Here is a 6,000-nt window from a genome sequence, read left to right as displayed (position 1 = left end):
CCGAGATTTGTTGTCGGGCCGCCGGTGGTTTATCCGTTTTAAAAACTCGAGCCAGCTCGAGGTGATGTTGCACCAGATCCTGTTATTCGTGGACGAACAGCGTGAGAATTGGACACGTAGCAGACGTCAATATCGCGTTGCAGAGAAAGTGTTTGGCAGAACTTTGTTTAATGCCATCAGGGCTATTCGTAAGAACCTTGTTTGGAACCAGACAGTGAAGCCGCCTGTAGACAGGATCACGTTTCACCGAATGATGTTGTGCTACGGTTTCGAACCGTTTCAGTCCAAGTGGACTCGAAGACAAAAGAAGACTGCGAAACGCTATGTCAGTGTCATTGACTTTTATTACAGCACGTTTAACCAATGTAATCAAGTGACAATGAGATCTATGATAGATGCAAATGATATGTTACATAATGTGTAGAAAAATAAAAAACGGAGTGTTTTTAAAAAAACTGTCTGTGTAAAAAATGGGCGGGGCGAGGTTTCGATCCTCGGACCTCTGGGTTATGAGCCCAACGCGCTTCCACTGCGCTACCCTGCCATTCTTAGTTTGGGTTCTGTCCATGAATCAGTATGTCTTGGGCTATCCCGCGTGGGTATTCGTCGATCCATTGAAAGAACTTGCAGTTACGCTTGGGACACTTTAGATAGAGTCTGTCTGGGTTGGACTGGGAGTGGGAGGTGGCTAAGACCAGTGACTTGTTGCATAGACATCGGAAACGGGCTGGGTCGATGTTCTTGTAGCAGGGGTGGGTCTGTTCGTCGACGCGTTGCAGGTACGCACTCACACCTTCATTAACACCACAGGTCACATAACACTTGGTGTAGAATCGTTCAGAGGGACATCGGTAATACTCAAACCAGGTACCCCCTTCTTTGGTTTTCACACACCCGTATTTCATGGGTACCATACAACGTGGGCAGATGGGAACTTGGGGATTCATTTGGTTCAGGAACTGATCGGGGTCGAATTCCTCCAACACTTGGACTTCGGTTGATTCTCCTCGGTGATCCACTTCAGGCGGTAGTTCTATGAGGTTGTCTTTCTTGAACCTATCGAGTCCCATGGGTTGCAGGACTTGCACGGTTCGAGGAGGTGATTCACTGATCACGGTCAGGCATCCGCCTTGAATGGCAGGTAGCTTTTCAGGGTCTATATGATGAAGATAGAGTTAGTATCCCATCAAGGTGTTTTCACGTCGCATAGTTTCTAGGATATGTCTGGTTTTTCGCACGTTTTTTGGAGTCAGTCTTAGTCTTCGACGTCGATGGTTACTTTTCATTTCTAGTTTGACTTCTTGGCGTTTGATGGAAAAGGCGCTCAAGGGTTCAGAGAAGCCTTTGAGAGGAACGGTGGTCCAACTGACCGAGTCAGGGGTGATCTCTTTGAGGAGGATGCGTTCTTTGAAACGGAGTCTGGCACGAGGTTTTTTAAATAACCATTTATCTAAAGTGGATTGTAGTTGTTTACCTCCTACTTCTCTTTCCACTCTCTTGGGTAAGTGAAGTTCCAGTTTCTTTTTGGACATTTTTTTATTTTTCTTGACGGGTTCGACGTGTGAATCCATGACTTCTGCTGAAGAGTGACTCGTGACGGAATACGCGGTTCTACTTTATAGGCAATTTTGGTTATCCAATCAGAGTCGTGTCATGTGATTGTCTTCATTTCGATTGGTTTAAAAAATGAGCGCGTGATCCGTGAAAGTACGCGTACTGAGTGAATGTGGAGGTGACGCGTGGGGTATAAAAGGAGCACGCACGACGCGGTGAAATCATTTGCGGTGATGAATCCTAGGATTTTGGATGAGAGAGACTTGAAAGAGATACTTGAAGATCTGAGAGAACAGCTGAATAGAGCTTATGACGTAGTGGATTCAGTCGAAACAGAAGGCAAAAAATACCCTTTACACGCTAGGATAATTGATTTGGAGATACGTCTTGTCTCTCCTTTGTACTATAGGCTCCAGAGGCACTTGATTGACTGGGGTGTGCGTGATTGCTATCCTCATTTGTCTGGCTTGGAGATCACGAAGCGAGCGGATCGAGAAGGAAAGAAGTTTAACGAGTTTGTATGAGGGTGTCAAGATGAATTACTATAGCAACTCGAACCAAATTTGCGATCTCGTGGAGCAGGTCGTGGATCAGAAGGTACACACGTTAAGAGATCTCGATGCCATTCAGGATGTCAGAGTGGACCTGTACATTTTTGACAATCTCTTCGAACCGTTAGGTCAAATACCCGATAGTATGTGGTCTTTTGAGCTCTTGATGAGACGTCGTCCTGACTGGGGTGGTACGATTTTGGAGATGATGAAGAAGAACGAACACGTGTTTTTGTTCTGCGGTGAGTGGTGTCGCGTGATGTACAGAAGTGGTAGTGGTCAATTCAAATTCGTTACTTGTCGTGATCCCGTTCTGGATGCAGAGCGTACTTGTTTGATCGCCACGAATCACCTCACGTTCAGGATGAGTGAGGCCATCCGCGATCTGTTCGAACCCTTGCGGTTCGCGCGCGATCTATCACGACGGGTGATTGAGTCCGACGAGAGCCCAAGGGTGGTAGAGTTACTGAATTTCAGAAAGGGAGATTACAGGGAAACGTGTCTTAAGTTGGAAGAGTTGATCTACGATCTCATGCATCAACGTAATCTCTGGAAGGATCGGTTTTTCTTTAGTGCCATTGAAGCGGATGAGGACGACCTGTGTGGTGAGTGTAAGGAGAGTATGCGACAAGCATTCTATGTGAAGGGGAACGAGGCTGAAGCCCTGAAGTGGAGACCGGGTAAAGGGGAATGTTGTTGGAAAAATTGTAGATATTATGCCATGGATACCTACGAGGAAGACTGTGATAATGAGTACGGACGAGATCTTAAGATCAAGGAACACGTTGATTACTTTACAGATTCAGACTAGGTATTTTTTGCCTTCTTTTTTCATGTTATCCAATCAGAGTCGATTTTAAGTAAGAACCAATCAGGCACGACGTTTTTGTACCTATAAGAAAGTGTGAAATAAAAAAATTGGGTTCAAATCATCATGTCTCATGCTTTGAGTTGGTTGATTTCGAGAATGTGTACGACCCTAGCCGATCGATGGTGTTGGACGACCTTGTGTTCCAAGTGCACTAGTGTCTATGCAAGATACGGGCAGGGTGAACCCATCCCCTACGATTTAAGCGATTCGCCATTGGAGGTGTTTGACTATACCGACGTCGAACCCAACGTGCTGCGTTTTGTCGTTTATATCTTGTGGTTGAAACGGCAACCCGATTCATTTAAGAAGTATCTCGAGGTACGTGAGCAACGTTTCGAGTTGTGGAGACGGTGCGTGTACAAACTTTATCGACTATGAAGAAAAGTCAAAAGAAGCAAAAGCCGCTTTCGACCGGAACGTTACTGGGACGGTATCGTGATCCTTCCAGACCCGGTAGTCCTGGTGGTCTGACGCGATTCGCTAATGCCAATAAGATCTCGGTACCCCGTGCAAGAGAGGTTCTGCGGCGTGATTTGGGGTACACGTTGCACAAACCACGACGGCGTCGGTTTCCCACGGCCCCTGTGGTGGTGTTCGGCATCGACGAGCAGTGGACGGCAGACCTGATCGAGGTGAGCAACATTTCCAGGTACAATCGAGGGTATCGTTACCTCTTGACGGTCGTGGACGTGTTTTCCAAGCACGCTTGGGTCCAGCCCTTGAAGAGCAAGACGGGTAAAGCGGTGACGGAGGGCATGGCAAAGATCCTGAAAGGAGGTAGAAAACCCCTCAATCTCCAGACGGACGACGGGAAGGAATTCTACAACAAGACGTTTCAGGATTTGATGAAGCAGAAAGGCATTCATCACTTTTCGACTCGGGGTGATACGAAAGCCAGCGTGGTGGAATGTTTCAATCGTACCCTGAAAGAACGTTTGTACCGTTACTTCACCGTGAAGAATACGTTGAAGTTTGTACCTGTGTTACAAGATCTAGTCCGAGGGTACAATCGATCGTATCATCGCAGTATCAAGATGGCTCCCGATCAAGTGACTTTAGCCAATAGCGATGACGTCTGGGAGACTCTTTACGGAAAGAAAAAGGGTAAAAAATCGAGACGACAGCCACTCAACGTCGGGGATCGTGTGAGATTGAACAAGAAGTTCCGTCAGTTCAAGAAAGGGTATTTACCAGGTTGGACCGAGGAGGTGTTTGTGATACGTAGGGTGCGTCCTGGGAAGGTCACCACGTACAAAGTGGAAGAATGGGACGGCACGACGGTCGAGGGCACGTTTTACGCGCAGGATTTGCAAAAGGTGAACGTGAAAGACGACGATTTGTTCCGTATCGAGAAGATCGTCAAACGAAAAGGGGATAAAGTCTTGGTGCGCTGGAAAGGTTGGCCAGTCAAGTACGACAGTTGGGTGGATAAAAAAGGCTTGTACGTGACCCAAAAGCCAAAGACGAAACAATGAGAGACTTTTACGTGCAGTTGATGAGCAATGCTAGCACGAGCGAGTTTCCGGACAACAAGGCCAACAGTTTCAAGAACCGTCTGCCGAACCCGCTCCTGTTTGAGTCCGACAAGGAGTGGAAAGTGGGTTTGAGTAGTGTTTCTTATCCGCCTCCGCCCCCTCGACGTTTCCCACAGCTGCATCACCGACCCCACCTCTTCGAAGACGACGACAAACTTTTGGAATTTAAATGGAGTATGGAATCACAAACACTGAGTTCCGACGGTAACTGGTATACTAATCCCTTCCGTAACACCTTTACCGTCTGGGGGTCAGATCTGCACGAGGACCGAGTCAAAGTCATGAGTGGTAAATCACTCATGAAATACTTGGTGGGTCGTTACCAAGACCGTCTGACGCACTTCATGGAAAATGAAAAAGAAACTCTACGCACTCACGACGGGAAGAAGTACTACGCGGTGTTTCGTTGGGAAGGGGACTCATTAATCATTGACAATACGGATACATTCCTCAAAGAAACTCCCGGTAACACAGTACTATTGCGTCCGAAAATATGGTTTGGTCCTGAATTGGTCAAGAAACTCAAGTGGGTGGAAAAGCATGGACTAGCCGATTACAAGTTGAGTCATCACGTGATTAAACTCTTCAAGGACGATGTGGTGCCCGCTTTCAAAACTGATTGGAAGGATCAACTCAACGTGCAATCCACGAATTTTTGGAACATCACGGACGACGGGTCCTTACAGCTCAGTCCCTATTGCAATTGGCGATTTGACTATCTGGACGAGCTCTACGATCAGCACTATGGTGGTGACGTCAATGTAAGTCCTAGTATTCGCTCACCCATGTACTTGTATTCGAATGTGGGTCGCAGCACGATCACGGGGAATCGCGTGACGGACCTATTGAGAGAAGTCCCTCACGACCCTGACAAGGTGACATTCGAACCCACTCACATACAATATAAACCCGTACGAAGCAACGTGATGGATATATTGGAGGTGCAATTGGCCGAGAACGATGGAAAACTGGTGGATTTTACAACGGGAGTGACCTCGGTGACATTACACTTTAAGGATGGTTGAGTCTGAAATTTACGTGCAGTTGAGGAGCGATGCCAGCACAAACGAGTTTCAGGACAACAAGGCCAACAGTTTCAAGAACCGTCTTCCGAACCCGTTACATTTGAGAGAACCGGGATGGAAAGTGGGTATCAGCGACCTCTCGTTTCCGGTAACGACCCGTAAGATGGACTCGAAACAGGATATTCTGTTTCAATTCTGGTGGATCGATATGGTAGATGGGTCTAGAGACATGTACATGTGGGTCATTTTTGTGCTGCGAGAAGGTGATTTGGACTTCACGCCTAGGACCGGTACCGAGTTCATGAACGCGATACGAGATCGATACCTGTGGAGATTGAGAGATCGAACGGATGTCGGCGCGACCATGTACAAGAAAAAGAGCAACGCAAGCGATCCTACCGAATTGCTGTACACGGTCATGCGGCAGGCCGAGAAGGGAGAATGCATCATTGACAACTCGAGAA

The sequence above is a fragment of the Orbicella faveolata genome, unplaced genomic scaffold, assembly GCF_042242905.1.
Source record: "Orbicella faveolata isolate gen_17 unplaced genomic scaffold, um_ofav_v1 contig_34, whole genome shotgun sequence".
NCBI classification, from domain to species: Eukaryota; Metazoa; Cnidaria; class Anthozoa; order Scleractinia; family Merulinidae; genus Orbicella; species Orbicella faveolata.
Note: the sequence above shows the minus strand (reverse complement) of the source record.